Raw genomic sequence first — 12350 nt, forward strand, 5'->3', positions numbered from 1 at the left:
CATTTACTGCTGATGGTTAAAGGGAGAAGCTATGACAACAAATGATACTAGTTGTCATCTCTCATTTAAGATGCAGATTAGTTTTTTTTATCCAGGAAGGACTAATGTCCCACAGCCACAGTCACCCATTTGTGCCTGAGTGAACATCTTCTCCAACTGCACACTCGGCTATTTCTTTTTCCACAGTTTGCCAAGGACAACACTGCTGGGAAACCGCAAAATGTTCTTTTGAAACTCATTTGCATTAAACTCATTCCCTTCAGGGACTCAGGTATTGAAAGACACATCCACGTGGCAAGTGCAGGTCTGTATTTGTATGATCCATGATCTAAGAAACCCTGCTAAGCACCCTCCCATTCCAGTTTGGAAACCTCTCGATTACTGGTGCTAGTAAATTGCTGTGTGTTCATACTCAACCCATCTCAGGGGTACACTGAATATGTGACCAATTAGTGTTTCTTCAAACAGATGCAAACTTACTAGGTGAAAGCCAACAGAAGCTAGATTCTTCAGAGACAGAATATTTCCATTAAAAAAAAAATCTTACAATCCCCAGACAACAAAATTTTCACTTCAAGCCTCGCAGCCATTAGTAACACAAAACTCTCAACTGGAGACATTAAGAGAGTTTTTTTTCCCATAATAATATAGATTCGCCCATTTTAGATATGTATTTTTCATATTCAGTACAACAACATGCTAAATGTGCCTGGCAAAAAGAGTAGGGACTTCATATATCTTGGGAAAGATGACAATGTGACAAGAACACTCATATCCCAAGATGTTCTGCCAACTGAAAACTACTTCTACCTCACAGAGATTTACTTATATATAAACCTGAATTATGCTTAAATTTGATAGTGAATTATGATGCAGTGCAGAGCTGTACTACACCTGTGACATTCTGAACTAGTTTCAGCCAGGACAGGGTTAAGTTTTTTGATAACCTGGAGGGGGCATGGCCAGACCCTAATATTATTTGGTACCTCCTCACATCATTTCCAGAGACTAGGGAAAGGGAATCTCTTGTGATTCCAAGGAGAAAGGCATCCTTTTCTGGTTGGGTGAGAAACATGGTCGGGAAGAGCTGGTCAGTATTTATTGTGGTTTTCCATGTAAATAGTTTCTTTGTCTTATAACTCTTGTTATTAATATTGTTGCTGTTACTGTTTCTTTTCTTATTTCATTGCTGTTTCCAGTAAATTGTCCTTACCTCAATCCATGATCTTTCCCTTTCATTTTTTCATTCAGAGGCAGGGGAAGGGGGAGTGAGTGGCAGCGTGGTTTTAGTGGGAATACTAAATTGGAGAATGCATTCCTAAACCACAACACCTTCTCACTCTTTTATAAGCTACATCACCCAAACAAATCCTCAAGCTCTTTGCTTAGTACATGGGAATCACAGTTTTTTAAATGCTTATTTGTGTGTTAAACCAGTCTGAATTGTTCAAGTAGATTCACCAAACTGTACTGCATTTCAACAGACTCAAAATGTGCCCATCTTTTCTTGCCTTACATCAAATACCCAACTGGTGGTTCACAGATGGAGTCTGTGCAGCAATTTGGTACCAGCAATGGCTGTTCCCCTTCACATTTCCCATCCACATCACAAAATGTGATGGCACAGCCAAAGCAACCACAGAAAATGGTAACAATTGCATTGCAGTAGTGTTTTGCCACCAACACTATCTATATAATGTTTTGTTCTTTTTTGTTGTTGTTATTTTTTAGAGTCAGGATGAATTTTCATTAAAATGTTGATGAACAGCTACATACCCCCTACCACCCCTGCCCCAAGCAACAGTAAGGAGGAAAACAGCAATCTAGCAGTAGCCCAGCTTTCTCTGGGATGTGATTCTGTGTCTATCAGTGGCATGACAGTGATAGCACTCACATTATGGTAGGTCAAAGGTTGGACTCGATGGTCTCAAAGCTCTTTTCCCACCTTGTTGATTCTTTGATTCTGTAAAGTTTGAAAAAATCAAACCAAGAAAAACAAACCAAGAAAACTAAACACTGCAGCTTCTAGGTTTAAAGTCCCAAAACCAGAGAAGCCAAAGACACTATAGGTTTTCCTTTCAACTTCCTCCTTACTTTGAATATATCATTTTCTATATTCCTTTCACACAAAGGAATTAATGATGCATATAGTAAGAAGGCCACTGCAGGCAGAATAGGCTGAATTAATGTTCCTGCATCACTACGATCTGTAAGCCTTAATAGTAACTTCAATATCTGAATCAATGATTTACGATTAATGGTTACTGTCCTAAAACCAATTTTTGTATAATAAATATAGATCTTACATGAAATAATAATAATAATAGATCTTACATCTTGCCTTGTAGAAAAACTCCGAAACCCAAACCTTAAATTATCTTATGGTAAAAGTCAATTGGAGAGCCAAAGTGAAAAATGAAAACAGAATAAAATTTTTTGATGAGAAAGTGACTCCAGGATTTGAAGGAAACTTGAGTAACAGGGAAGCAATTAAAAAAGATAGGCTTTTATTGAGGAAAATGTTTTAAAATACTATTTATCATTGAAAGAAGTCAACTGGTGCAATGTAAATTTAATTTGGAGGTTTGCTTCACTCCAATTTACCTGATAAGCACAAAACATAAAATCTGTTTTTATTTCTCTAATCAAAAAGTCTAAGAGTGGTTTAGGTCTTCACTCTTCCACAGCTTGTGGTGAGAGCTTAGTATAGATCAGTCATAGAGTGGTTTTACTTTCCAGCTCCAGTAATGAGGGTTGTATTTAGGATTGTACACCACAGTGGAGACTTGTAATGTGGAAGGAAGAAGAGAGTAGCTTTTTGAAATAGAACCACATGCAAACAGCCAAATATCTCCTAGGACTTGTGCCATTGCCACAGACAGCTATTCTATTCCATGCTGGTGGTGCTCTCCCAAATAAAGTTTGGGTAAACCTGGTGGAAGGCAAACCCCTGAAAAGGTAATAATTCTTTTGCCAAACAAAACTTATTTTGAAATGGATACAGCTGTTGAGAATAAACAGGGAATGGAGTGGCTTCCTTTAGGTGAATCAAAAATAAGGAATCTACACTTATGGGACATTCTGTTTTGAATCTTGTCTTTTTCCTCTGCGGATTCTCTGAAACTGTGCAATATGGAATGTCAATAGAGAATGACATTCCGTATTGCACCCAAACTGTTGCATTGTAAACATGAAAGAATTTAATTTAGAAAATAGAACGCTTTAATCTATACAAAGTAACGTCTTACCCTATTTGAGAAAAAAGCCAACAAACTACAACAAACAACAGAAAGTTCTGAGAACTACTTATTATAGGATGTCTCATCTTTAAACATAGTATGGCATCTGACATGTCACTTATGGGTTTGATGTTTCACTGTATTTCACTGGCTGGTTGGAGAGACAAGGCTATTTTTTATGACTTCATGCATGGCACTTTTATCTTAGGTGGATGATAAGCTTTGATTACTGCACTGGTTTGCAAGTTTCAGGGAACATTTTAATCATTACTGGGAAAGTTTCACTGCTGTGGATGACACCCAAGGTGGAGGGATGCCCATAGGGTAAAGGAATGGTGAAGCACATCCCTGCACAATTTTATACTGAAGAGTTAGAGAACACATGATTTCATACCTATCAGTTCCCACACTTGAATTCTCACTGCCTGCAGTCACATTGATTTTGCCTGTATCAATACTGGCTAAGACTGTGGCATATGTCCTACCCTGCTGCAGCTGGAAACCCACTGGGCTCTCAGCAAGCAACACATTCCCCCATTTTTGCTGTAGGGATAGCTGGCATTGACAATTCACTTCCTAAGCTTCCAGAGACCCTAGCTGGTGGCAGAAAAATGTGTTAGTCCCAATACACCACTCTTTTTATTTTGGTCTTATATAAAGTATAAAAGTCAGGTGTGTTCAAAATGCTGGCATCTTGAAGGAGAAAGAAGAAACAGGAGGGACAATATGTCATAGACATAACCAATTTTTCTAATTGAATTTCCACCACTTTTGCCATCATGTCCTGACTTTTTGAAAAATGTATAATAAAATTATTACTTAATTGAAAGGAAGAAATACTAATAAAAACAGGCATTATACAAAGTACCTTGACATAAAGTACCTAAAAGGGATAGTGAATTCTGGTTTTCCTTTTTAGGACACTCTTATCCTGGATAGGATAAGATATATATATTTATATATTCTTAATAGGAATAAATCCTAACTAATTTATAAATATTTATTAAAAAATCAGCCTACAGGGTTACAGAGTATTATATTTATTTAGAATACTGTGAATCTGGAGATCTGATTCAGTATTATTTAAAGGGAAATTCCACACTTTGGTAATAATAGAAGAAATTGCTTTCAGGACATGCATTTTAACATTTTAAAGGACAGTTCCAATTTTTGAAAGCAGCTTAGAGGATTGAAATACTGGAGGAAGCTCCAGAGGAGATTAATTGACAACATGCAGGTGAATGGGTCAATTACACAAACAACCTGATTTAATCAGAGGGGTTTACAGCTTTGTCACTTTGACAGAGTAATACAGAAGTTTATCATATCCTGTAGGTGCCATCAGACCCTTTGGCCTGCTACAAGCACGTTGTAATTGCACTTGAAAGATTTTCTACAGTCATTATTAGTATATAGAGTGGTTACATTGAGAGGTTTTATTCTACAAGGGATAATCAGAGCTATATCTTTTTCTCTGCTTACCCCCTTTGCCTGTGAATACATCAATAACACATTTAAATATTTCAAGGTCAGTGGAGTTAAGCTGACTTTGGAGAAAAATGTGATAATGCTGCAGGCCATCATACTTGTAAGAATTTTTATATAGTTCAAGTGTTTGCTTAGCTACTCCAAAGCCCAGGAGGCTGGATATGTAGTGAAGATGGAATGACACAGGGCATTACAAATCTCTTGGCAGATAACACAGTGTTTTACGCAGAATATGTGTCAAGCATTTCATAGGTATCTATGTGGCTGTTTTCTTGACGAGGTGGTGAAGTGGCATTTCAGGAACATCCTCAGTGAATGCTACAGAACTGCAGTTGTACATATCCATCTGTGCACTTTTTACAGGCATCATTACAAATCAGGATGATACATACGCTTCCTGAGATTGCCCATCCAAGCAAGATAACCAAAAGAGAATAATTTGCTAATTTTCCTCTGCACACCTGCAGGACTATGGCTACAAAATGAAACATGCAGCTTCTTATTCAAAATACATCTTGAAAACCAAGTCCTCTATTACAATGAAAACAGGCAGAATCTGGAAATGTTTCTAGCAATGAGCAGCTGGTATGATCAGCTGTAAAATTTTCTAGAAGCAGTACTGAAAACGCTATAATTTTTTGTCTTCTGTAAGCAGCATTAGTCTTTGCCTGACTAGCCTCTAGTAAGGGTACATAGGGTGTTGTTGCCACCTAGAGTCAGTTCATCAAAACAGAAGTTCTGCATGTCTTTTTTTCCTCTCTGCTTAAAGCAGAAGGAATCCTCCAAGATGCCCAGATACCTCCCATCACCCTTCACTTAGCCCTGTTTTCTTTCCAGTACAAAAAGACCCACCACCCAGAAAAAACCCAGATTCAAAAACTAAGAGCCATAGAGGTGTGTTTCCAACAAGTTGTCTACCTCTATGTGTATTCGTGGAGAAGGCAGGGCAGCCTGTAGCCTTACTTTCATCAGGGTCTGCAGAGAGACCCCTTGCACCTCTCAGTGATCTTGTCCTTTGAAGATGGAAGGACAGCTCTGGCCTCTTCAATTAACCAGGACTAAACCAAAACCAGCTAACTCAGGAGTGACAAGTGCAGGGGATGCTGTGCCAAGGCTAAATGTGGAGCTGCTGGGCAGCTTTGCTGGTGGATATTCAGTAGTTAGGACCCTCATCCCATCCCATCCCATCCCATCCCATCCCATCCCATCCCATCCCATCCCATCCCATCCCATCCCATCCCATCCCATCCCATCCCATCCCATCCCTCTCCCCTTCTTTCTGTTCAAATCAAACAGCTCACATATCATTGGCTTTGGTCACACAGAGATACACAGGATCAGGAAGGAAATGAAATGTGGGGATGAAAACTGGTGGAAAATAAAGTCTCACTGAAGGTTCAACAACAGGTGCACATTCACAACTCTTCTTTTATGTACATAGAGTATCCGCTTCTACACTGGACAATTAAACTTTTACTTCTAAAACAAAATCAGTTTATTAGCTTCTTTATTTTATTCAGATTAATTCCCAGACGAGTTAGAAAACAGAAATTGAACAGAATTTTGACAAAGATCCCAGTATTATTCTCACTGCTCTCTCTTATGTCCATTTTAAATAATCTTTACTAGAAAAAGAGCTCCAAACATGAGCTTTTGTAACACATAAGTGCTTGACCAGACATTTCAAAAGATAACTCCTTGACTCAAAACTTTAGAAAGGTAAAATATCAGGACAGATAAGTAATGAAGGTGAAGTGGGGGTGGAAAAAGTTAGGAAGTCATCTCAGTAGAAATGTAAAAGTTAGAAATGAAAAGTTAGGAAGTCATCTCAGTAGAAATTCACATTTTCCAAATGCGTGGGAAAAATATTACAGATCTGTATTGAGAAACTGTATATAAAAGTAGAAGACCAAGGGCTTATGAAAAATATTGGTTCAATCAATTTCTTCAGGCTGAATATGCTTTTCAGATTAGAATTCTGCCAGCTGAGATTACTTTTTATTGACATTTATCACTCAGAACCATCAAGAATGATTTATAATGTAAATATTCTGCTTCCACCGCCAGTAAGAAATGTCTCAATCATGGCATTTGTAGCTCTGTATTGAAACAGGTTTGACATTTTTAAATTCATGTAATTCTGCTTTTTCACAGAGGGAAGTTGACATTTTCACCGACCACTGTAGACAAATACTCTGTTTTCTCCTGGAAATATGGCCAGGCTTCCTATGACTTGTAATTCCCCATGTCCATTTAAGAAAACCACTCACTGACTAGCTAACTGTTGCTCAATCTTTAGATGAATAGCAATAAAACTCTTCCTGAAAAAAAGGATTTTGTTTTCTTTCTCCCTTCATCCCCGCTCAAACTGCCCATTCCCTTTCTGAAAATAAGCAAAGTGGAATTTTTAGTTTAGGATACGGTTTTTGGAATAATCTGGAAGGAGAGATCATCACAAATAACACATCCACTGCTTGTTAGGGTGGCTTTGTCATTTTGAACGTTTGTGACTCATTGGTTTCTCTTCTGCTTTTGAAATACACAGAGTGAACTGCCATACCCAGGCCAATTCAGAGGGTGAAGAGGGAACATGAGGAGCTTTTCAGCAATTCCTCCTGGCCATACACAGTGACAGAGCACAGCTTTTATTTCATGGATCTGTTTTTACTACTCTGCTCAGGGCCAGCATGGACCATTACGAAGGGAGGATCTTTTACTGACATAATTGGCACAACTCCCTGAGGCAACCAAGCCTCCCAAGGAAGAAAGAGAGTTCTTGTCCTTGTCATGAGCACTATAATTTTAAAACCAATGGCAATGAGATTAGTTAGATGAGGTGTTTTACAATAAGGGTATGGTGACCCACAGATATGGCAATGCCATTTCAGACTTTAATTGGCAAGAAACTTAAGTCTTATGAGAAATGTACTTCTTAGGAGGGCAGAACTGTAGGCATGCCTGGTAGTGAAAACCACTCAACTTGTAACTCTGCATTGAAAGCTGCCAGACCAATTTATTGGAAGCCTTGGAATTTTCCAAATTATGCCATAGGGTATGTAGAAAACCAGCTGCTATCCTCCAGAGGACACCAAAGCAAAATTTTTCAAAACTTGTATTTCAGTAGTTTGTGAAATTTAAATAAAAATAAGTATAACTACTTTACAGTTCATTTTCTAAGCCTTCATTACCAAAACTGAGGACTCACAGAGCAGTTTGTTTGGCTGGTTTGCTGAGGAAGATTGACCTTTGGCTCAGGTGTGCTCTCTAGAGTGTATTTAATCTGCCTAATAGGAAACATTCAAGCAGCATCTGTTCTTTCTCAAAAATGCATGAACAAGTAAACCAAAACTCAAATCAATATAAAATGTAGATTTCATTACAGTTTAAATAGTCCTAAGGAGAAATTATTCACAAATGTTTATATCTAAACCTTGAACTTGCCTGAGAAACAAATACTTTCATCAAACAATAAGGCTTTTTTGCTATTGAGAAACTCAACATGAATAAGAGTAGCAACCTCTACACATTCAAGTCTCAAAGAAGGGAAAAAGGGACAGAATGAGAGGGGATTTAATTTATAAATTTATAAATTTTAATGTGATTTAAAAATCTGTGTTTTTATAAACTCAAGTGCTTTCTTAATAGGATAATGCTTTGTATCTGTCAACTTTCATACAACCAACTAGCTATTCCTAATAACTTCTGAATCCATTGGGCAATTTCAGCTAACATTAATAGAGGAAGAGTGGTTTCAAAAATATCAAGTTCTTACCAGTTTTGTGGAAATAAGTGGCTAAGGAGGGGAAAAGAATGCATTAATGCTCCCCATGGAAGTGCAGAGGTAGAAGCTCACCCTTTATTAAATGGGTTATTATCTCAGTGAGCACCAGCCATTAGTTGTGATTCTCATGGGACTATTTGCCATTTATTAGCTGCTCGTCTTAGCACATGAAGGGATTGCTGTAGTCAGAGGAAGAGCAAATTTCCAGAAGCAGTCCAAAGCTGGCACCAGGTGTAAGGCTGGCATCTTTTTATGCTCTGCAGTTGTCATTTGCTCCGTGGATATTAAGAGAACATGACCATGGTAACAACAAGGAATTTGATTACAGGGAATTAAGCTTAGTTTTGCAACTCATTTGCTGGAGTAGGTTTTTCTCCAGTTCTATAATATGCAGAGCAGAGATGATCAAAAGTCTCAGACTTGGCCAATGACATTGTCAGGATCCCAAGGGCACCACCAGCCCTGCTTGTGCTCCAACTGCCCTGGGCTCCCCCAACTCTGACCAGGGGCCAGGACCGCATTTCAACTCCTCCAGGGCTCTACCCCAGCATGACCAGGGACCAGGATCCTGAACTATGAATCTCTGCCCCAGAAATGTCACAGCAGGACCAGTCTCCAGCTCCCCACAGCTCTGCCCTGTCTCACTTCCATGGCCTATTTCCATCCCCATGGAGATGCCGGATGCCTTGGGCCAGGGCTGGGGCGGGCTGGGCCTGCTTGGGGCTGGGGCTGCCTCTCCTCAGGCTACCCTGCTGCTGCCACCCTGGGATTTCTCCTTACCCTTGTTGTCACCCTGATGGCTACTCTGTAAAACTACCAATGCACTTCTCTGAACCATGCCATGGGATCACTTCCCAGCTGTACCACTCAGTCTGGTGTTCAGCTCCCTAGAACAGTTCATTTTCGGAACGGAGACACCACAAGGACAAGCTTACAGGGCTTCTGGAAACCTTCTCCAATGCCTTCTGCAAGCTGAGGGGCAACAAAGGAGTTAGTGAAAAGGAGAGAGAAGGATGTGTAAAGACAAGAAAATTGGATAAATTAGTGTGAAGGCTCTCCTGGTGATCTCTTGGGACTTTTGGTGCTTGTCTGGTTAGGCTCTGGTGTTTTGGGAGGTTTCTGACCTCAGCTGGTCACCTATTCAACTAAACCTGACAGGGATCAAGAAGAAGATGCCTAGTCCACCTCCTAGTAAACTGAATTAGCCACAGGCACCTCAGTTATGTCAATATATCAGTCTGGTTCCCATGGTGTGGGCACATCACTACTTGTGACAAGTCAGTGACAGGGCAACAACATGTGGACGGGGAGCTTCTTAAATCACCTCAGCATGAACCCCCAGAGCCTGAGGGCTCCCAGGACATAGGTCACTTTGGTATCTTCACACATTTGTCACTCCTTCCTCTTGTAAAAGGCCGTCAGGTTGTCTCTGCCCACTCTGCTGTCTAGTTCTATTAGAGGAGTTGCACTTGTCACAGCTCTAGTGAAAACTTTCCATTTTTCATTTCTCCATTTCTCATTGCTCATCCTCCCACGACACGTCGTCACCTGTTTCCTCAGCCTCCCCCTCAAGAAACAGTGGTTCCCCTTTCCATTCCTTCTGTGCATCAGCAGGGTTGCAAAAGTTCTGCTGATGACAGCTTGTGAGCAGAGCCCTAGCCTCAAGGAATGAGGGAGTCTGTAGGAGCTGAGTGTCTGGGAGAGTGTCCTACTATTTTGAAGCAAGTGGTTCCCAGAGACTTTATGGGAACTCTCATGAGTGTGCTCCCTTGTCTGGATGTCCTTGTCCCTCCCCTCCAGGCAAGCTAGGCTCCATTCTAGGCTACCTCCCACGGGGCTGCTGTTCCAGTGGCAGCTACACACATGGTGCTTCACAGTCTTTGTTGGGTGTTGCTGCTCTCCATTTTGCTGGGTCTTGTTTTCTTCCATGAATGTGGAGCTCTCAGGCAGTAGATCTTTTCTTTGAAAGCTAAAACAGAATGAAGGAGCAACTGTCAGTACACAGAAGAAATGTAACCAAAAGGAATGAACATATTAATGGCATTCAACCACAGCAGTGTTTATACTATAAGGGCCCTTGTTTCCAAGTCACCATTTCTAACTCCTTTGGAATGCCTCTGCCCAGGGCAGTTGAATGAAAGTATTTGTAAGAATGTTCTAAAAAAATGAAGATCCAAAATGTACCAGAGGACAAAGCAATGTAGCAGCATACTCCAGCATCCCTCTCTGGATGTCAGTGACAAGGAATAAGAGAGAAACCAAAGACTCACCATGGGATCAGAGCAAGTCCAGACCAGTGGTGCTGGGTGACATAAAAGGAGATCTGTCAGAGGAGGAGTTTTGCCTGTCCCCTTTGTTTAGGCATTTGAATGGCTCCTCCCTCAGGGATCTGTGCCTGGAGCTGGGTACAGAGCCCATCAGACCCCTTCTAATGTGAATCAGCAGAGGCTGTTTACAGAATAAGTGGGCAAGGAGTTCTCAGTTTGCTCCACTGACCACTGTGAATCATTTCTGTGCATAGGCAAGGCAATGTGCATCCAGTGCAATTAGCCCAACATCCCAGACCTTTAGGCCATGACACCTGAACTACAAGATTTCAGGGTAACAAACAGATGCACTGACAATCTCTTTGGGATCATCACTCAACAGACCTATCTCCAAGTTGATCCCAAGCTGCTGAGGTGGGGAAAGCCTCTGTGAGTGCCAGTCTCATCAGGGAGGGACAGAAATGATCTCACATCCTGAGGCCACATTCACTTTTGCAGTGAGTTTTGAGGAAGATACAGCAGTAGATGACCCCTGATGCTCTGTCAGGCACACATCCATGTGGTTTTGTGATACCAAAAAGAACTCCATGGTGATTAGACTGTTGGATGTCATACGTGCTTGCTGGATGATGTGGAAAATTGGGGCAGGCTTTTGGAGGAGGCCTGAGAAAATGCCCAGACACATTGTATGGAGCAAAGGCCTCAAGAAGGAAGGAGACAGTTTTGGGAGCAAAATGGGTGCAGTCAGATGGTAATTTGGAGGCCAGGAGTTCCATATCAGCTTCATCTGAAATGCCTCCAATACCATCAGCTGAGCTGAACTGGCAGAAACAGAGACAAGCTGTCAATGCCTGGCTACAAACCAGCTGAAAACAAAGGATTTAAACTTGTTAGAAAAAGGGAAAACTTTCATTATGCATGAGTCAGCTTCAGGTAAACTAAAATAAAACCAGTGGTGGCACTTAAAAAATATTAGGAGATTTTTTTAGAGTGAAGGAAGGGAGAAGCTGGCAAGTGCTAAAACATGATTCAGGATGGCACATATACAGAGCAGGGAGTCAGGAAATCTTTATCCTCTGCTGAATAACAATAACTTGGTGAAACTTTAAAAGGGAGAACAAAGAATAACCAAACAAGAAGAATCTCATAGTATAGCAAAAGAAAAAGAAAATATGCATTTTTTAATGAAAGCTAGAGGTCTAACAAACAAGATTACTTTAAACAGAAACTTGATGAGAAGAATGCAATTGATCAGATGCTTTAGAATTGGGGTACAAAGCATAAATATAGAGACAGAGGAGGCAGAAGCAGTAGAGAAGTGTTAACATATATTAGAGAAACCTTTGTGCCAAATCAAAGTAACATGCTAATTTTGTTTACAAGCAGCTCAAAACCTAAATAGCCTGACATTTTTGGCCCAAGTCAGAAATATGCCATATCATATTAGCATTAAATCAAATGTCTGTATCTATTACATGCTGAGGGAGATCGGAGTTGCTGACAAAGCAAGAAATGCAACAATAGCAGCAGGTATCAATTTCCTACTTGTATATTGGATAAATGTCACACAGGGGA

This window comes from Zonotrichia leucophrys, chromosome 2, assembly GCF_028769735.1.
Source record: "Zonotrichia leucophrys gambelii isolate GWCS_2022_RI chromosome 2, RI_Zleu_2.0, whole genome shotgun sequence".
NCBI lineage: Eukaryota > Metazoa > Chordata > Aves > Passeriformes > Passerellidae > Zonotrichia > Zonotrichia leucophrys.